A 22973-nucleotide genomic window follows, 5' to 3' on the forward strand; every position below is an offset into this window, starting at 1 on the left:
TTCTTGTGGTGGTTTGCGACTAGTGGGTACGAAGAAATGTTGGATTATGAGTGTTTTTAGATGATTCAAAAGATGGAATGGGAGTCAATGTACATGGACAAGCATAATAAAGGTAGATCTGAATAAAAAAGATGGTTATAACCTTCATGACTAACCTGAATATAGATATGACTTTATGAAACTATTTAAAACGAAAAGATAAGCTTTTAGAGTGATATAGGTGCTTGCAGGGTCGAACATTTCTGGAGGATTCGTCTAGAACATTTTTTACTGGAACGTATCCACCTTGTATGTATTTGCTTTGAAACGCTTTTGCTTTGTGACATTTTTGACTTCTTCTGTTTTTACCTTTCTAGGTTTTCGTCTAATCATTTTTTACCATAGATAATACAAAAGGCAATGCTAATTCTCTTTAGTTATATATCCCATTATAGGCTTGGTTCTGGAATGTTTACCATTTCATTTCACCAATGATAAATTTGACACAAAGAGATAAGCAAGCTTGACAATCACAATTCTTCAAATCTTAATACGTAGATTGCAAGGCATTGGGAACTCCTACTACGATACGTTACAAAAACAAAAAAAATCATTGGGATTTATACAAAATCCATTTCTTCATCAAAATGGGCTGAACAAAATTTATATTTAAGCTTGTAATTTGATCAATGATTGTACTAGAGTAATAAATCAAGCCATGAAAGTATGCCTACATTTGTAAAAATGAAATATAATTTATCTAAATACTATATTAGCTTACATATATATTATGCATATTTTGTGACTCTATGTGTGAACCAACTCGTTTCTTTGTGGCAATTAACCATCTTCCTATTCCTGTGAGGATATTAAATCCAGACAAATGGAGGACAACATAGTTTCAAGACCCTATCAAAATATAATCAAAATGGAGGATATTAATTTTTGTCAATGAAAATATAAATTATAAAAATAGAATCAAGTCTAGTGTGTACTGATGAAAAAAGTAGGTATTAAAAAGTTTCAATAGTCAAATACCATATTTTTAACATTTTAAATTGAATTTATCTTTTTGTATTTATTGTTTTATCCTACTATGCAAAAAAATACTTAGTGTGTCAAAGATATAGATATATGTAGATAATAACTGTTTGTGTCATAGGGTTGGCTCGTGGCAGACGTCAGGAACTTGAGTTACAAACTGTGACCACATTACACGCTTTGAGCTGCAGGAGTTAATTATCATTTAATGAGGCTCATGAGACTATCCTACATTGATTGTTGGTGACCTTAGGGAGTGAGTGAGGAAACAGTCTGGTTTTTAGTTCGATCCGAAAGTAGACTAACTAGCTTTTCGAGTGATTGCTGGAGTAAGAGATCGAGGTGTCAGGGAAAGGTCCCAACTAAGTTTTAACCTCCTAAATATGGTACCTACAAGCCAAGTTCCACCTCCACTGTCTGATGAATACACCAAAGATAAATCACCAACTACAACTAAGGGTATTGTTTAAATCAAACGTAAGAAACGGCACCTTATGATGAAGATCGTCACAGGAATGCATTCTGCGAGGTTCTCAAGAGACTGGGGCTCTTCTTAGAGTGTACAAAAACAAACAAAAAAGATCTATACGTTACTTTTGCATTAAATTTTTTTGCCTGTCCTTAATAGCTTCTGTGAGGATAGTTGGGTTAACATCAGTCAAACTGATTGAATGAAACGGGTGTTTTTTAAGAGTAGCTTAGAGCAGAATAACAAATACCTACGATTCATTCACACGTAACTCTGTCAAAAACTAACCAAGAAGACTACAATCAGAATCTGCTGCATTCGAATACATACATCTATGACTTCATCAGAGACAAAAAACTATAAATATACCCAAAAATTACTTAATAATAAAATTTTGATTTGCTCATCTGAGAAAGAGCGGCAGGCTTTTGTAGTTTCTCTGGTGTTAAAATATTGTTAGGAATACATATTTACATAAGATCATACTAAAATTTACGCACTCTTGCGACATAACAACTATTTGTACCATTTTCAACCTAAAAATCCCCTTTCATTTAATTCAATTTTGAATAAAAAACCATAAATGCAATTCAAATATCGTTTTTTGTGTTGAAAAGGAAATGGAGTAGTTTTCATAAATATGACAACTTTTGCAGCAAAGGTGTTGCAAAATAAAAATGAACCCCATAATTAATACAGGGGGAGGTGGAAAAGAAAATTCCTAGATGCGCTTCAGAAAGTCTTTCGTCAAGTCAGTTCTACTCCCTATTTTCAAATGCAATTTTGTGCATCTAATGCAGAAGATATTTCTTAATAAAAACAAATTTATAAGCAAAATCTATGATTTTGTCAAATATAATCTCCTCATCCACTGTAAACAGATGTGGAAAATACTAAGCACTCTTCAGATTGACAACTAGATAAAGTCTCGCACTCGTCTAAGGTCATTTATTTTTACAACTCTATGCATAAAGGTAACCATCTGTAGATATTCTTTATTATTCATCCACAGTCTCCTTTCTCTTCTTCCCCTCCGTATTTTTTTCTCTCCCTAGTATAATATATTTTTCAAGGAAGATTTTGGAAAAAAATGAAGAGGTAGAAGAAGGAATAGGAAAAAAAAAAAAGACACAGCGCCCCCAATGTACCTCCCCCTCATAACCACTAAAAAGATAAAAAAAAGCTCAAACATTGACGCTCTTATACTACAAAAATCCTCTCTCAGTAGAGTATTTTTAGCTTCAAGAACAAGAGCCCATATTTTTTACAAAAAACAATATCGAGAGGCGTACTAAATACTTTAACAATCATCATTAAAGGAATATATTTCATGTTACTGGGTTTTTATTCTAACTCTTATTTATTTCCTACTTCGTCGTTAAGTTAAATCCTTCGAATAAAAAAGAAGACAAAAAGTAAGTTACCTTTATAAAATATTCACTTTCAACAAGTACATACACAATATGATCCCTTGATTTGTGCATTAAAGAAACCCTCATTTTTAATTATTTCTTTTCATTATCATGAGGTATATTGTGAGGGATGTAAGCAATTGATATCTTTAAATGGCATCCGTATATGAGGAATAAGTATGTACATGAGGAATTTCCTATTAATAAGGCTTGTAGTCACGTTGGGTGTATAATGACAACTAAATTTTAAGGACATTTTAGTTGTAGAATTTATTTCTGTATTCTATTTTTTATTTTATTATATGTATTATATAAAACAACAATTATTTACTTTAAATTAAAGCGTTTTTACTTATTTTTAAATTGTAATAATCAATTAGCAAATAAAGGAATATGAATACACTTGTACTTTGCTTCACATATATCTCGTGGTGTGACAATTGAATGTTGTGGGCTTGTATGGTTTAAGCGTGTTTTGTTGAAGGGTTTGATTTCACTTACCTATACTCACCTTTGTGTAAGCCTTCCTTGATACATAAATATATTATTTATTTGATATGAAAAAGATAAACTTTTGTGGCAGAGTTATAATTTATTTTTATTTTGGAGTTTAAATGCTTATCTAACAATTTCCCTTCATATCGTGCAAAACAAAAATGAATATGGTTTTTTAATCTCATAGAAAGATTCAAAGAAATTTTTAAACATGAATAGTGGTAAATGAAAATAAGAACATTGTTGGATTCAAATATTACTCCCACCCGAATAAAAAATGAACTTAACAAAAGTTGAGAAATTTTTTGAGAACTACTTTATCTATCTTTAGATTACCTGATAAATTCTCTAAAAATTAATAACTGAAATTAATCCAGTGGTAAAATAATTGACCTGTATCTAGATGATGTGACTCTTATAGTAGAGGCTAAATCAGAAAGAGCAACTCATTAGAAGGGTCGAAGTTATCTTTTAAATTCTAGGAGAAGTTTGAGATAAATTCTGGTCTTGTAGTGAGCAAAAATAAAATTGTATTGCTACCAATTGGTAAGTTGACTCGGATATCTTACACCCAAGTTCAATCTTATATAATACTAGAAAGCTTATTGACTTATATAATACACAAGTATTTATATAGATCTTGTATAAAGCTGCCTTGTCTCTGATAATAAGAGTGTATTTGATTAGATATGAAAAAAATTGCTTCAAAAGTTATTTTATGAATCATATATTCCTTCATTAAATAGGAGCAACTTTGAGCTGGACATGACAGGTGTTCTACTATCTTGCCTAAAGTTTACGAAAAGATTTTTCGTAACTTACTTGAACACGGATCTTGGTTGGAGGTCTAGTATTTCCTAGAGCTGGATTTTGGAGTCTTAAATTATCAGGTGGCTCCATTTTCTTCTTTTATTGACGCATCTCATAGAATTCCTTGGATGAACGATGTGGTTTATGACTCGAGCTTAATAATCGTAAAACCACATAAAAATGTATCAGAGAATAATATAATTTTGATTCATGATCTTAAACAATAACGATACTTTCCCAAAAGGGAAGCTATTCTTTACTTTGCCAAGGAAAACAGCAACACCCTATCTGTTGACTTCTTAGCCTATTGATTCATTTAATCATTGCTTGTAGGAAATATCTCCGTATTTTAAGTATAAAAGGACGAATGAACGCGCTATATAATTAATTCAAATAATAATGTTTTTGCCGTTGACAAGGAAATTCATTGCCAAATTTTATGTGGCTACGGCTTCAATAGTATTTAATGATTATTGCTAAGACAATAAATTCAGTGGTCCATGCTTTTGCTGAATGTCCGTTTTTGGTTTTAATATGGAAGTTTGTAGTATATTTTTTATAGCATACAAATATTCTACTGTCATTAAAAAGTGTGTGTGTGTATGGGGGGGGGGGGCTTTATGTTATCGATATATACGTGTTAAACATTAAACCTTAGATGATCCTGAGACTTTTTTGTATTTGTCACCTGTACAGTATTTTTTTATATTTTACAAGGATGCTTTTTTATTCTTGAGGAGTTAGGATCGAAGTATACAAATTATAACACTTATAATTTATTTAAGAGTTATTTTTATATTTCCTTGTTGGAGGACTTGGAGTAGAATTGAGGATCGGCAAAGAAGTAATTCTTATTTGGGTTCTAGCTTGATACAGACTCAGATTTGTATTGATTTCCTTCTTTACCCTCTCAGAGTAGCTTCCAGTTAATTTAATAAAACGTCAAGACAGCTCTTTTTCCAACTATATTTCAAAGAGTCTGGGTTACTATGTTCATTTCCGGTTTCTTTGCTTTAAGTACACTGGTAGGTTATATTTTCTAAAACACTAGTTATAGATCAACTAATAACGGAAGTTGGAATAAAAAGAATTCACATAACTCAATCATCAATCAGTCGTCTACCCTTGCAATTTAGGAACCTTTTCATACAACTTTACATTTGTTATTTATTAAATTTTGTAAATTATAAATAAAAGTTAAATAGAAAAAATAAATGGAAATTGAACTTTACATTGACAGCAAATCCTGAACTTGTAACACGTATAAGGTTTCAATTTTATAATATGATGCAAACATTTCCATTTCACATAGAAAATTGTGTGGTAGGTTATGTTTAGGTAGTAACATCTCTTGGAAGAACACACCCCAACTTTCAGCCAGATTAGTCAATTTCTTTCTGGTTGGTATACGTTTGAATATAGGAATCGGTTATAAAGATTATGGCGACTGTCATATTCATAGAAATATACAGGTACAAAGTTTTCTATATCGGGATCCTGAGAAACCTTTTCTCAGGGATTTCTCGGAGTGTGACAGATACGAAAATTGAAATTTTATATGAAAATTTACTAAGGATTATAAATCTTATTTCTCAAAATGGTCACCATTGGCCTGAAACACACTGCTGCAAGATCTTATTGAAGCCAGAGCACACTATCTGGACTAATTCATTGGACATGGTCTCCCACTTCCGATCCACATCAGCCTTCAGGGCATTTACATATGTATAGGGAACCCTTCCTTTCTCCATGTCAATGGGCCCACAGAGGTCGAGGGGGGGGAGGGACATTTTATCCTACCACAACTCTACCAGGTTTTTAGAAAGCCAATTTTGTGTCTTTTTTGCTGGGTGGCTGACAGGATGGTTATTTAGTCTCTAGCCAGGACTTCACCTTTGTCCTCATCACTTAGAGGTATTCCTCAGCCCCTATTCTGATCCTAATGCTGAACCAGTTGGATGGTATCCTCTTCATGAAGTCAAGGAGGACCCCCGAAGAAGTAGTTCAACGCTTCATTTGGCCTCATACTGGGGCACAGTCTGGGAAAATATCCTTCAGTGAATTCCCACAATCTTAGCGATGGCTGAAGATTTCAATTAGGAACAGAAATGATCGATAATCCTCTGTTGATTGACCTCTTCAATATTTCCCATTGACAAAAGAGGAAAATTCAACTAGTAAATGTGTTTTCCTCTCACAAGAGATTGTAAATGTGTCTCAAGTAAATGATTTGTAAAATGTTTTATTTTTGAAATATAACATAAATAGGGGGGTTTGAAGCAGTAGGAGATGCAAAATTGTTATGGATATCTCATATTTTGTTCAGAAAACATGGATTGAATTAAGATGCAAGTTGGCTTTTAGACCAAGAGTCAGTTTGTGTACAGAGGGGGGGGGGCAGTATAATTCAGTTATAAATTTATCTTCCCTAATTTTGATTCGAGGTTTCATTACAACGACCAACCGACAACTAAAACGCAAAATCCCAGCACATGTCCAGGATCTGGAAGGAACTCTGTAATAGGAGATTCTCATCAAGATGAAAGCCTTATTAAAAATTTTATTCAGACTTCATTTGGCATTGATTTTTATTAAAAACAAATGATTGGTTTTGGAGAAAATTACAGGGTCGCACCCTTTGTTATATAATCTACAAAAATATTTTATGTAGAAAAAACTTTTGGAAATGGTCCTTCCATAGTATTGACAACCCTACATTCGAAATATGATCATTGCACTATTAACAATTAAGACAAACATAAATAAATACCTATCTTCAATATAAAAAATTTATGATGAAACTTGTCCTTTGGACAAAAAAGATTCAGGACCTTTGTTCAAATATATGACAGAGGAAATTGAATTAAAGAAAATATCTCTTATACCTAGATAAACACCCGCTCAGTTAAGGCGTGGTGATAATTTTCTGATTTTTGATATCAGAAAATTTGTTCATTGCTAGGAACAAAAAATATATTCTTATTAAAAAGGTTCAATTTTTTTTTTTAAATCGAGATTTTTGAATATTTGTTTAGAAATACAGTTTAAAAAAATTAAAAATAACTGACTTTTCTTGCTGATTGAACATAAAATGAATGGCTGTCAACATATAACACCTCTAAAACTATGTATGTCATGTGGTAAAAATCCCGTGGCTGTAGTTGTTTTTTGATGAGGCAATCCACTTTTAACAAGTCAAAAATTTGTATGAAGAAAAAAAAATGAAAAAGCTGTGATTTTTATTGTCATTATTCTTGTTATTATTTTTTTTAACCCATGTAAGAAATGTGTAAGGATTGTGTTAAATTCAGTTAGAATGTTTGTTTTTGTTTCTCAGATATATAAATAAAAGTATGCCTGTTGGCTATAAAAAGAAAATGAAAAAAAATATTGTTATTCCTTAGGACAGTCATTACAGAATTGTTTGAAGTAATTTTCTCCTTGATTTTATAACTATTTTTTTAAAAGAAAAATTAACCTTAGGATGGTCAATAAAAGAGTACTTGTTCCATGTACAGAGTAATCCATAAAAATTTACACTGTGCTTTTAGTTAACTATTGATTCCTATACTTTATTATCATATCAATACCCTAGAACTTGATAAATATAGCTCGAAGTCCTATTAAATAGTAAAGATATCCCTAATACTCACTTAACTAATATAAAAAAGTCCTTAGTTGTTCAAAAAAAAAAAAAAAAAGAAGGTAAAAAAGTGTGAGTGCTCCATGTACAGAACCAATAATGAGTTCTAATACTTTCTGGAGGACCACAAGCTCGATTTTCCAATCTTTTTTTTCTAAATCCCCATACATTAACTTAAAAGGACCATAATAATATAATTTTTAGTAATTAAGTACATTTAATTACCATTAACTTATAATTATGGCTAGTCAGCAGAGTTACATTCATTTACTCATGGAATTTTTTGGATTGTAAATTTTATCCCAAAATGGAAGAGTTGCTTAAACGTGTTGTTATAAAATTACAACTATGACAAATATTATAGTCTTTAGACAGTTCAAATGAGTTCACCAAGTGGAATTTATCATCAAAAATTATGATTTTCACCACAGCAGGTTACTTGGTTGGAGCTGATGCTTCTCCAGATAGTATTAAAACTAATTAAAAGAGTATTCCTTGCTTTAATTAATCATAAATATATTTTTTTTAAACAAACCATTTATTCTTGCCTGTAACATATTTTATAAATGAATTCCTAACTTTCAATATTTTATTTCAGTGATACACACCAGAGGAAGATATTTCATGGCAAGAATTACAAATTGAGGCTTTGCTACATATATTTAGTTATATTTGGGTGAGTTTAAAATCCGTATACGAGCAACAACTAAGTTACAAAAACCAAGAAATGTTTCTCATATTCGTAGTGCATGCAAAATTTGATTTAAAAATATACAATTAGTATAACAGAACGTAAAGTGACAAAAAGGGCGAGTTGACAATTCGACGTAAGGTAAAGTCGCATGCCGCATTCTTTTGTAGGCTTCGTCAAGCCCATAACTTATGTTCAAAAATAATGAGGCCAAGGAATGTGTTGCATTTGTACATGGTGACACCGACTACACGTCTCATTGAATATATAGATATATGTTTAATCTTTCATTACTTCCTTGTGCGTATTCCTCCACCCCAGGGACAAATGACTCCTTCTCTTATTTTATTTGGTATACATCGTAAGGAGAGGTGAAACATTAGTCAATTAGTTAACTGATGCATATACATCGAAGGTATCATGTTCAATAACCACAAAGAGTAAATACAGTTTAATATTGGGAAAATATCTGTTTGAAAGTTCTCGTGTTAGGATTGAAAGGGAAGTAACTGAGAGTTGATGTAAAAAAATATAAATGTATATGCGCATTTAGTTAGCTATAAGGTGAAAGTACCCATAAATTACATGTGGATTTTGATGACGCCTGATAAAGCTTTGCTATGCAACTACTTTCCTTGCATCGTATTGTAAATCCCGCTTTTAGAGAAAATAATACATAAAAATAAATAAATCAGTTTGTCTGTTTCTAGCTCAATATATATAAATATTTAGGAAATGATTCAAAATTTCTTCTAAAAGTTGTCAAACTGCTTTTTTATTAAATTTTTTATCTATCTCTTTCGTGTAATGACTTGAGTAAAGACTAATACAATAAATGGCCATGAATAAAAAAAGAGGGAACTGCTTTCCTAAAGAGCCCGAGTGACCAATGTTTTTATTTCTATCGTCTCTAAAAAAACCTTTATGTAGAAAAGAATGTTAGTTTGTTCACTAGCAATACTTTTTTATTTCAATAAACTTTGAGCGAGCTGAAATTTTCCAAGAAGTATTATAATTTCCAAAGATGGTTATATGCGTACTTTTGATCATAAATTTGCATTAATAATGGAAAAAAGAGCTATAGCCAAGAATTGAAGGGAGTTGGAGAAAATTGAATTAAAATGTAATAACTTTCTTCAATGCTATAAAATAAATGTTGTGAAACGGCATCCACGTGATCCTTTTGGTTCAAAATGTTAAGTTACCATAAAAATACTTTTTTTGACAGGTCTCATTCAAATGCAAAGTTTTATAAAAAGTACTGCTGGTATAATAAATTAATATAAAATGTAGATTCAATTCACACCGCAACATATTATGAGGAAAACAGAACATATATACAAGGTTGTAAAAATATTAACTTAGACGAGTCTTTTTTTGGGTGAGGGGAGAGGTATATATATTTGGGTATATATATTTTTTCAATCACTGCAAAGCCCTAAACGGTGCACTGCAAATCCCCAGTTAGGAATAATTAAAACAAGGAGTAAAACTTCATCCAATCAAATTTAATGAAACGTCATTACTTTTCTGATTCAGTTTTTAAAATGTTCCAGTTTTTTATTTGTAATGCTAGATATCTATCCATTTTGGGGTTGAGTCCAAAAATATTATTATTCCAGAATGTAACAAATATAGCTAATTATCTAAATAGAACAGGAGTAGTATATAACTACTTTTGTTAGAACATGTAATTGGGAGTATATAAAGAAAGATATTTAGTTTATTTGAAATACAATTTTTTTTTCACAAAAAGTACAACTAAAAATTGGACTATAAATATGGTAATTATTATCCATGTTTTAAAAATTTGGATTATTTCTAATGAAAAAAATCAATTTGGATGTAGTAGTTTGTTCTCTTTTTAATACAAAGATTTAATAATTCAATAATTATCTTAGTAAAAAAGTTCCTAATTGAAATATAAACGTAAACGAAAGCTGGTCGAAAAACTTTATTTAACCGTATAACCACCGATCTCAACAAATTTCCTACATAACTTTATTTTATTTTTATTTTCCTAAATTGAATATAGATTTATTACTCATGTAGAGTGCAACAAACTCAATTTATTTCTCTAATAATTATAATTTAGATTATGTAAAAATGTGTTAGTTCCTCGAGAGAAACTTGTCTTGGGCTGAACTTTCCTTGTGGTGAGCTTGCTTTGTGATAAAGTGTTAACTCCGACTTTCCGCTTATTTTAATTATTTTTCCTTATTAGAAATTAATCACCTAATTATGCTCCTTAGATGGAATCAACCATCCAAAATGATTTCCCTTAATGATTTTTTATTGATTTCTACATTTAATACTTAATGAATGCAGTGATGATGGATGATGTGTTGTTTACATACACTCTCTTGGAAATTGATTTCTTACTTCTGAACAAACTCTTTTAATGTTGAACGTGTCCATATGTCAATAAAAAAATCTCAAATAAATATTATCTTTTCTACCCCCTCCCCCATTTTTGTTAATATTCTATATTCTTTGTACTAATAAAGTACAGATATTGAAATATTCTATATATTTATAGATATATTAAATTAATTGATTGACTTGAAAATATGGATAATTTCTACAACTGCTTTTTCAATATTTTTTGATATATTTTGACATTTCTCTATGTTTTCAGGGACCTATTTGTGTTGAGTTTTAGTATGTAAATCTTAGATCAGTCTATACCTTTTTTTTTTTACAAATAATTCTTCAAACCTTTAGCCCGTCTCTTCAAATCCTTATAGAAACATTCTTTAGGGTTTTTCAATATTCTAAAACAAGAATGTGTATTTTAGATAATTTAGTATGTATTCAAAATAATACATAATTGATAATTACTTCTTGAATATTCGAGAAAAAACTAGGATATTGAATAATGAAGATACGTTTCTTTTGAAAAAGATAAAAAAAAGCGTCGTTATTTTTTCGTCATTTTCGTAGTCTATACAATAAAAGCCAAATAATAACGGAACAGAAACCACTGACGTATAAAAACAATATTTGGAGTCATCCGACGCATGATTTTCTTGCAACTATATGTAAACTGAGATATAATGTAACTCCTCCAAGTAAGTCTAGAAATGCATTAAAAAAAAAGTATAAACTAAAATTTTAATAAAAATTACAAAGTCATGTAATTCTGCTAAAATATGCCACATTGAAAATCAAAATTGGTGTCTTAAAATATATAAATAATTCTGCCATGGCTATTGAATTAAATATTTGTTTTTTTTTCGATAGCATAAAAATATTGTATGATAATTTGGTACACAACAGCAGTAAACACTGGACATATAATTGGGATTGTAAGCGTGTAAAAGACAATACCAAATGGCTTTTAGGGCCACAATATGTTAGTTTCAACTGTTGGAGTCTACTTAGAGGCGAGCTTTATAAAGAACTGTTGTGCAAAGTTCTGCGCCTAGCTGGAACTGGTCATTAAGGCAAAATGTGTCTATTTTGATTGGGAATACAATTAAGGTGTCCCTTAATTGTATTTATGAATTAAATTTTTACAATTTTGATAATAGTTTTAGAAGTATAACAATTTTTGTAATTTTCAAAAAGTATTGCATTTTAGAAAAAGGAGCCTGAATTTGTACTTATTGTTATTTTCCTTTGCAAAGTAGTCGTACTATCTTAGATAAAAGACATGATTTCATTTATAATTCTTAATAAGATGATTGTTTTTGACTCAAATTACAAAAAATCAATTTCAATGGGATTTTTCACCTCTTTTTTCAAAATTTGATGTGTTTGGCAATACGGAAGCCTGAAATCCTATTGGAAATTTGAGAAGTTCAATAAATGACATTCCCAGATAAAACCAAAATTAGGAAGATGTTGTGAAACTTATGGATGTAAAAAAAAAAAAAGATTTTTTTTTAAATTTGAAGTTCATTTGAAAAAATCATCTTGAATAATTTAATTTTTTTATTTAAAATCGTTCATTTCTGTTATTTATTAAAACTATAAAAATAGAGCTGAATACACGTATAGAGGTATATGTTTTTTATAAATTACAAATTTTTACTTCCCATAAAGTAATTTATATATATATATATATATATATATCAAGCCAGTCCTTTGTTGTAAGTGCTTTCATAAAAAATAACACACATGTCGGTGTGCGACGCCATAACCTTCGTTTTACAATAGGCAAGAAAACTAGTTTTATAAATCAGAAAAGTTTTTTTTGGTATATAATAATAGTACTCTTTCAAAGTTTTGTTTTACATAGTTTTGAAAATCATATGAGACAGGTGACGTCCCCTATTGTCCATACATTGAATAAACCGAGCTTCTATATTATTTTTTTAATGGAGTTGCACTAAGTAAGCATAAGCAAATATAATAGTATTAGAATTACTCAATCTGACCTAGGTATCTTCTTTGAAATCCATATACCGGGTGCAGCAAAAAAATCGTTATACTTCGTTTTTTGTGAATGCGGTCAAATTGTATTTATGAGATGTTTATATCAGTTAAATAATTGGTCTGACTAATTCATAATCAAAAATGAAAGTTGTGTTTTTGCTTAATTTGTTTGTTTGTAAAACTAGTTAGGAAGCTTATAAATTCTAACAACACAACACATTAAATTTTGAGGGTTCAAAGGTCAAGGCCACACAAAAAGTACTCATTTTTGTAAATATTATTTGAGGATTAAAAATAAATTTATTTACGGATTTTGATAAATTATTGTAGGAAAATAATATTTGTCAACAGTAAGAGGCCATATCAGTTAAGAGGTAAGGATTCATGGCCAGTGATAAAAACACCATGACATCTAAGCAGCATTTCTCTCAAACATTATTTAACTTGTCAGAATTTCTGCGTTATTTTCGGATTTTTATATTTTTACACACCAGTACGACATGTTTTATGCATCACTAGTTTCATAGCATTTTTCTACATGCATTTCTTGAGCTGATTTTTAATCTGATTTTTGTAATAGCACGTAGAGTTTTAAAAATACAGTGGTTTGATATTTTATCGATTTTTTGAGATTGTTGTATAGTACTTATATCAAATTTGGAACAAAATGTCTAATTTTGGGAAAACAAAAAACAATTTTCGCATACATTACTCAAGTCTTTTCCAAGCATCAGTCAAGTTCTTAACTCCATCTTTATACACAGACGACTTGTTTCAAAAAAAAGTTTTCACATGTCCATTTGAAATCCAGCCAAGCATTCAATTCCATTGGACATTCGGCTTTATGAAATTCAGTATCATTTAAAACCTCCCTTGTTTCTGGCAAAACACAAAATCAGTAATAGCTAACGTTAACATTTCGTTCAAGATAATTGTTTTCCTTCAGTATTGAAGCAAGAATTTCTAATTTTTCTTAAGAAAGACACAAGTCTCTAATAAAATCATTCAACTGTTCTTGGCTGAGGATTTTAGGCTCTAAAGCTGTACCTTTGTACCAGATGATCTGGAAACAATAGTTTTACATTTAGGACTTTCCATGTCATCTATGATAGAATCTGACCGGTCATCTGGGGGATTGGACTCACAGTAAAGTAGTAATCATCATGTTTTAATGGTTTACGTGCTGACTCCAGATATTAAATCTGGTGTTTTTTTCCTGGCAAAACCCATTAAGTTCTCACTTCTAAAAACGTTCAGATATTTTTAATTTTTTATATTATATTATTATTTAGAAGAATAAAAGGGTGGAAATTTTGAAACAATTTATAAATTTAAAAAAATATATTTTCAATATAAGGAGTCTTAATCAAATATATTGATTTTCCACAAATAAATAAGAACAATTATAAAAAAAAAAATCAGTTTCATAGTAGAAACTATACGTACTAGAAGAAATATATAGATAGAAGACTCGGAAATAAATATTTTCCTATAAATGGTTGTTTGTCACTTCGAATCCTTGTCACTCCTAGAGAAGGGAATTAAATACATATAAATTCCCTTTAATAGATTTTTGTATGTCAGATGAATTAATTGTATACTTTAATAATATCAAGGGATGGGCTTTAAGTTGAGACATAATACATTGGAATGACGTAGCTCAATGGACAACGCGCTTGGAAGAAATTAGTCTATTGAACTCATTTTGTGTAGGTTCGCGCTCCTGCAGTTCTTAAATACATTATGTATTTAGACTTCAATGAAGATTCTTACGTCAGATGGAATAAATGAGATATTATAGGGTTATCATATACATAATCACTGCAACTCCATCTGACCAATTAAAAGAACATTTAAAAAAGGCAGCTTTGGACTCAGCGTCAAAAATGCTGTAAGATACACTTTAAAGTATTTGTGATGAAAATTCTATGTCGATATGTGTAATTAGATCAATAATATCTACTTCCTTCGATTTAATATTGAATAGATTGTTTGAATTATGTAAATAAGATACTATAACGATGTAATACTATATTTTCAATACACATTAAGATGAGATATATAATAAAACTAAGCAACAAAGAGATAGATTTATGATCCACTGTAAGGTTCATGTCCCTTTATTTGTAGGTAAAGTAGTATTTTATTTTTTGGAGTAGTTTAACGTATTCATAATCAAACAGTATTGCTAGCCAACACCTACTTTAATTCACTTTAAAAAAATCCTTCGAATACGATTTTTTGAGTTTCTCTAGCTTGTGTGAGGACCAAAGGCAACTTTTAATTTAATGAGATTGAGCTTTAAAAAGGACAAATTTACTTTATCCTTTCACTAAAAATAAATTAAGATAGTCTTCATTGCGCTATTTGGTTTATTGTTTCGCTTCGTCCAAGCAAATATTACGTATTAATACAATTCGGAATTTAAAAATACGGACAGTCAGTTTTAATCAGAAAAAGTTAACTGACAAAAATAGCTATTTATCCAACTCAGTATTACCTTGAAAAAACAATAATTATTAATATAACTTGTTGTCAACTATCGGACCTTTTACTTCTTCTCCTCTTATCAGTGTTCTGAACGTTGATTAGGTGAATTAGAATTAGCTTTGGTTAAGCTGCTGTGAACAATTCTCAACAACTATTGAAAAATAACAAAATGCAATTTTGTGCCCGTAGTGTGAAACACACATTTATTATTGTGATTTAAACCGTAGAACAAAAAAATGACTATTAAAACGTTCAACCTTCACAGCTTTTTGCCTTTAAAGTATTTTTTTTTACATTAATTTTTTGTATAACTACTATTCAGTCACATATTTAGACATAAAATAACAATATAGATTAAAATCAAAGTTAATAACAAATTGATACGAACATTACGGCATTTGAAAAATGAACTAATTATTACTTTATTTAGACTACAATCAATAAAACATGCATATAAGCACTAAAAAATCGAGTAAAATCAAGGACCTTACAAAGGTTAATAGAAAAACAATGTTAGACTATCATATAATCGGGCTTTCTAGAATTTGCAATCTGACGTATTGCCCCAATTGCTGGGCAAGATAGGCAAATTTTGACAAAAAACACAACCACTCATAGTTTATGACGTCAATATTGCTAGAATTTTCAATTTTATTGATCGCACAGACTGCTGGGCAAGAAAAACAGATTTTGACAAAACACGCAAAAACTCATCTACTATGACGTCAATATTAAAAGCGTGGTGGAAGTCAAACATAAGTCGTACACGCGTTATGGTATAAACTTGTCTTTCTATTAACCTTGGGCCTTACTTAGAAGCTAGTATATATTTTCTTTTTCTTTAAGTGCTCTACATCCTAGCTTCTGAAGTTATACAATATACCTTATATTTCAATTTAAATAAATTTAAAATTAATGAGCTGGTTAAGTTGTGTAAATATGGATTACAATAATCTTTTTGGAGGAAAAGTTGAATCGATGATCACTTTATAACTTTCAATTAATCAATTATTTTGAATATGAAGCATCTATAAACTTGTTTTAATCCCATTACATCTAAATTTTAAATTTATTATTAATTATTATTTATAAACTAATTAACGATTCAATTTTTTCCGATTTATTATTGTAATCTATAATGTTCTTCTGATCGAAATAAGGCACCTAATTGTAGTTATACCGTAACAACTTTATTTAAAAATCGGCTTTCAAGGGTAAACCTGTGAATATTGGAAGTTTTAATGGTCATATTCGTGTTCTATGTCTTAAACAACAATAACAAATCTAGGTTTCAGACTGCGGGCACTCCATAAACTTCATTTTGTTGCAAAGTGTATTTCAATACTTGCAAATAATTGCCTCGTCATTTTCTAACTCCAATCAACAGAATTCTTGCTTTTTTTTTGTTCCTTTTTGGAGAAAAGGTTAGGGGTACACTGAGAATAACCACGAGCTCTTTATTGGAGAAAATAACTATTAGATTCCTTACAACTTTTTAAGTTTTTCCACTAATAAAGATGTTCTATAACATTGAGGTTAGGCCACTCCATGACCTTAATTTGCTTTTTATTGAGTCTAAGCCACTTCATGATCTTTTTTTGCTTCTTCTTGAACCAACTTCTTTGTTGTCATGACGATGGGTTGTTGGGCCATTTTCATTCTTTCGAACCAATTTAACGACCCATTTTCTGTTCTTTGGCAAGTTGGTTGACCTCCAGGATCATCCCTTCTATGCGGTAAATTTGTTTTTTCTTCGTAACAGAGAAAAATAAGGTTTCCACTTTCATACACAGCATACCATGACAATTATAGAACCTTCCTTTCTGGACAACCCTATAAAAGTGGTAAGGGATCAAATGCATTTTCTCCACGGTAAGTTATATCTGAACGATAAATACTTATAAAATAGTTTTAGATTAGAACTTTTCCTTATAGTTTCTTCCCTATAAAGATATTAATTAATATTGACAAGTCAAAGGGATTCCAAGTGTTGTAGGAGACCTATATGTAATATTGAGGATATGTATATTGAATGTATACATACATATTTAGGTATGTATATATTCAATCTTATTATTCATTAGTTTACAGCATATGAATAAACTAACATGCATAACTTTCCTCTGAGTCTTTTATTAATATGTACAGTCTATATTCTTGTTTATTGGATATTGTTTGTTCAAAGAGGAAATTCCTGAAATGTTTGATCTGGAAGGTAGGGGAAAGGAAATACAAGATCTTCGATATTACGAGTATTTTCAAAGTGAAATCCATTGTTTGCTACTTTGGAAAGGTTTCATTTACTAATAAATAATTTAACAATTTTTCCCCTTCAATTTGAAGCTGTCAGAGAAATAAAAACAAGTAATTTTTGAACAATAAATTTCTTCATTTGACAAGGATGAACTAAAATGAATGCAAAAAAGAAAAATCCTTGATCAGAGCTTCCTGACACCGCAATGAGTTATGATTAGTTCCCTTGCAACGTCCCCTATTCGAAAATGTCCCATTACCATGATTAAAAAACTGAAGGACAAAAACAAGACCCTTGAGAGAAACCGTAAAACTAAAAAACCTCAGAAGTGTAGGAAAAAATACATGGCGAATTTTTGGGCCTAGTCAATGTGACCTCCTTCCTCCCGAGACTGCAACCGTATTGACTATATGCTCTGGGGTTCCATAGAAATGAAAGCTTGTGCCACCTCCCATGTCATTATGGATACCTTAAAGGGTACCGCGGAGAAGGAGTGCGCTGACATGTCGGAGAAGTACAGAAAAAAGACTTGAAGGCCTTCAAAAGTCAATTGAAAAAGTGTTGTCTGATCTGAAAATATGGAGATAATAAAGCAAGATAGATTTCAATAATTTTCAATTTTGTCAAAGTTTTACAGCAATAATGTAAAATTCCATAATATTTCTATTTTTGTTAAGTATATACAGCTGAAAGGACAGCTCTCTTATAAAAACATATAATGGTTGCGAATACGTCATACAATAAAACTACCCAGAATTGTAATAAATGAGTACGTTCTGTGTCAACATAAAAATGATCTTAAACAAAAAATACAAATGTGAAAATCCTAATTTATTTTTCTAATTATAGATACATAGAGACAAATATTTGATAGACATATATAGGAGTCAATTATTGGGACTGTATCAAAATGTGGAGAAGAATTTAAATAAATAAAATTGTTTTTAAAAACTATACCAATGTATCACTTTTAATTTGTTATAATCATTTTTGGTGTATTTAAGTGCAAATTGCGGTGCACACGAAGGGTTGATAAGAACAATTTAATAGTAGAAATTGAGGATCATTTGTCTAAGAATACAAAGTTGATTAACACTCAATCATTCTAAATTGCTTTTGGATTGATGGGCCACATATAGGTATCACGTTTCTTAAGTTAACAAAGAACAGAAAAACAAACATATCCTATTAATTCGAATAAAGAAATGGGAACAAAGAATATGTAGTAAATCAATGCAATGGAAGCTATCTAATATAATTATGTTTTAAATGTACAATGTTCATCTACACTATGTCCAAAAATTGAGGGTGGTTTAAAAAAAAAATCATGAAATAACCTAAATAAGTGATTTTTTTGGTCGAAAAACTTTATTTACTTCCCAATATGACGACCTGTAAGCTTGATAAACTTTTTTATGGGTTTGTCATCCCTTCATACAGATTATTCATAGTGTCTGGATAAATTTTTTCCCAAGCTTTTGTCAGTTTTTTTTAATTCATCCTCTGAAGTTGCTGGCGTATTTTCATTGAGTTCCCTCTGGACCAAGGCTCCCAAATTTTCAATGGGAGACAAATCAGGACTGTTGGCAGGTCATATGCCTTTGCCCCAGAAAGAATCCAAGTTGTCTGAAAACCCCTTTTGTGCCTTTTTGTAGTGGTGAGCAGGGGCACGAGGAAAACCTGATCTGTTTGGGGATTTGAGGGATGAAATAGCTCAAATGGACACACATCACTGAAGAGGATACATTTCCAGTCATCTGCAGTGCAGTGTTTCTACTCACGACAGAATTGAAGCAGGACCTTCCTTTGGTTTTCTTTTTGGGTGCAGACGAGGTTTGTATGGCAAAGTATACAAAGAGTGGCTTAGGTTGTTGTGGTTAGATGACTTGGATATTGGATAGCCCTTTGAAGTCAATCTTACTACAAGTTACGTTGTGGATTGCCTCTTTTTGGTCAAAGATTTTGAAATCCCCAGTTTGGGAACTTTACCCCACCAATTTTTGGACATACTGAATGGAAAAGTTATGGCCGTTAAAAAAATTCATGATGTTAAAAGATGCAGCAAAAAATCAACAAAGACATATTTATACAAACGTAAATGTATATACAAATAAAGAAAGTTATTTCCGTTCCTAAAACAACAAAAATTAGAAACTTTTATCGAAAAACAACAACAACAGCCTGACATCAACATTATCTTACATACATCTACATTCTTATATGTACATATATATATATTATTCATTGATGTAACGTTTTTTCATTCAAGATATAAGAAAAATGGATAATTGCATGAGAATAACATATTATTGAACCTCTTTTACTTCCTTTAAAATCTTTACGCAAGTACTCCCCTGGGATGTTGAGTAAAATGACTCGCTTGAAAATGAATATGCCATATAATTTTATTTTTCCAATATTTTCAAATTCTAAGTCGAAAGTTAAATTGACTTGGTCTGAAAAATTGCTACGTGATAAAATTTGACAAAAGAACAAAGTTTAGGTCAATCCGACAAAGTTTTGATGCTCTGGAATAGTTTATAAGTACTATTTAGTTGGTATTAGTTTTGTAATATTTCTTTTACAAATATGTTTTATACACAAATGTCTTATTATTTTATGTTAAGTAAGGTACATGTTTTCACGAGTTAAATCATACTTTTCAGTGATAATTTCCGGACGCAAATTAATTATAATTAGACACAAAAACTAACTGTGATAAGGTATTTTGAAGCTGTATATCTTATAATTTGAAGTCATAGTACTAAATGAAACTTAATTAAAATTATATTTTTGATAAATAAATGGTAGTATTTGAATTCTTAGTCAGAATAATAAATAAAAATATATAAAAAGGGGAGAACATTCATAAGAGCTGTCGCACTTTTTTCTTGGAATGATATTCTTCTTTTGACTCTTCTGATGTCAGGCGTTACTGTGAAATTAAAAAGTTCTATAGAATGGCTGCGTCCATTGAAAAGAAAAGTTCTTTGTTAAAATAATTTTTTGACAGTTGGTAAACACAAGATGACTCTTCCTTAGATCTTTGGGATTATTTGTATATCCATTTTTACAAACCATTATACATTTTGTAATTTGGTTGAAAATATTTCTACCAATAGCTGCCCTTCTGCCTCCTTTGACAGATCCAAAAAGAAAAGCCAAGAACTTTCCCACAAATTCAAACTCCCTAAAATCTTTGTCCTAAGCCTTCTAAAATCCATTGTTTTCACACAATCCGTACAAAAGGTTTATTATTTGGTGAAAATATGAAAATTCGAATCTTTTTCTATAAGATTGAAAATAGCAGAATCTGTTTTTATATATAGTAATAATTTTTGATTCGTAGACATTGACAAAATTTAAGAAATTATTTTGTGAGGCACACTTTTGTCTAGCCACTCCAATATTTAAATGAAATATAAAACTTTATGCACATAATCATCTGTGAACAAAACGAATACTTTTGTACATTGATATCTTATAACTGTAAATTCATCCTAGTTGAAGAAAAAAGGATTAAGCTTTATAGATTGTAGAAAATAAACTATATCTTAATCAATAAATTAATATAACATATTATACACAGACACTCCACTCTACTCCCTTTTCATCTCTCTTTTTTATATTCATCGTAGTGGTAGAGAAATATAAAAATGCATAAGAAATATTCTTTGAAACTTGGACAATTAGTTCTAGAATTTGCAAAAATATATAGTTATAAGATAAATTTAGTTAATTTGTTAATTTAAAAAAATTCTAAACGTAATAAAGACACTTAAAAATAGCTTTTAAACCTTTCGACCAAAGGTTGTAAATTATATATTAAAATCCTTTTTGTTATTTCTATCTTCAACTGCTTAACAAACCTTTGAATGATTAAAATAACTAAAACCACCAAAGACTTTATATATCTTTTTTTAAAGGCTTTGAAAGTGATAAATAAAAATTGGGGCTATATTTGGAATTAGGGATCAAACTCTATGAAATTGATCTCATGGCACAAAAAAAAAGGTATGACTTTGTTAAAGGTGGTTGATTATTAGTCGATTGTTAGCAAAATTTGCAATAAAACCACCCTAATTTGGGATCATTTACCCGTACAAAATATATATTTATCCAAATAAATGAGCTTTCTTAAATATTCTACATCATAAATTTAAAAAAATAAACTGAAAATAAGGCAAAGTAATTTAAATTTTACAACTTTCTAATTTTATATGACCAGTCTTTGCTGTGATAAATGCCTCGATACAAAGGTGGAAACTGCTAAAATCCTTCTAAATATTTATCTCAGAAACCTTGTACTAAAAACAGGTAATGTCTTTCATGAAAGACTCCTAATTGTGTATTAAGAGTAGGATTAGACCCTCTCTTGACGATACTCCACCAGAAGTAATCAAGTACGTTGAAATAAGGAATGATTGAAGGCACTTATTCGAATGACAAGATTTTCCTAACTCGTCCAGATGATTGGGTCGGACTAAATTTAGTCTTCATCTTGGCACTGAAGTTTGCTTCTGTCTACCGTTTTGCACAGCAAAGTCTTTACACGGACGTCTACAAACTTACTTTGGTAATTTTTGGCCATTCTCGTATGAAGGAGGTCTGAGGTTGTCCTTCGTTTTGCTTTCTGCTTTACCCATCAATCATTTTTGAAAATAATGTACTCAACTAAATATAAAAAATAATAATTACAGCTTTACATACCCGTTTCGAGTAATAAGCATAGAAATAAATTACTCTCAAACATTTTGTAACGAGTGCTTACAAAAGTTATATACGATTATTTAGTATTTTAAGGTACACCCTGTATGCAGTAGCTTAGTTCAATAATTTATTTTGTTTAAAAGTATGTTTTTGATACATATATATATGTATATATAAATGTTATTTAAGACGATGGATTCATTCAATCATAATTCTATTTACAAATATAATTTATTTCATAAATGGATTGAAATGCAGAAATTAATAGACGTTTACAAATAATAAATCAACTTTTATTTGTACATATATGTATTCATTATTCTCTGTTTATTTATTCAATATTTTTGTACATATGAATGTCTGTGTATAAATTGACCTCATTTTTCAAAATAGGCACTTAAAATTCCAAGCAATTTTCTCTATAAAAAAAAAGTAGGTAATTGAAAGCTTTTTTGATTCTTATAAGAAACAAAAACTTAAAATGTTATAATTTAAATGAAATTAAATTTTTCAATTTTTTTTGTTCGAAAAATTTAATTTTTGTAAATAGCTATGAATTTTTGAAATTTTTCTTCACAAAATGTAGTATTTGAATCTTC

At 30.0% G+C, this 22973-nt stretch overlaps 1 protein-coding gene across 5 annotated transcripts in view; it reads left to right on the forward strand.

Annotated features, from left to right (window-relative positions):
- Positions 1–2691: 2691 nt before the first annotated feature.
- The window catches only part of rsh (Rap GTPase activating protein radish), a 223403-nt gene continuing 203121 nt past the window's right edge, over positions 2692–22973 (forward strand). For 2 of the 5 annotated variants that reach the window (XM_040724920.2, XM_071893237.1), the window contains exons 1-2: positions 2712–2904; positions 8448–8525. The gene's annotated coding sequence lies outside the window, so the exon portion shown is untranslated. Of the gene's footprint in view, positions 2905–8447; positions 8526–22973 lie in introns of all 5 variants that reach the window. The other 3 variants (XM_071893236.1, XM_071893239.1, XM_071893238.1) reach the window with 2 other exon arrangements.

The sequence above is a fragment of the Lepeophtheirus salmonis genome, chromosome 14, assembly GCF_016086655.4.
Source record: "Lepeophtheirus salmonis chromosome 14, UVic_Lsal_1.4, whole genome shotgun sequence".
NCBI lineage: Eukaryota > Metazoa > Arthropoda > Copepoda > Siphonostomatoida > Caligidae > Lepeophtheirus > Lepeophtheirus salmonis.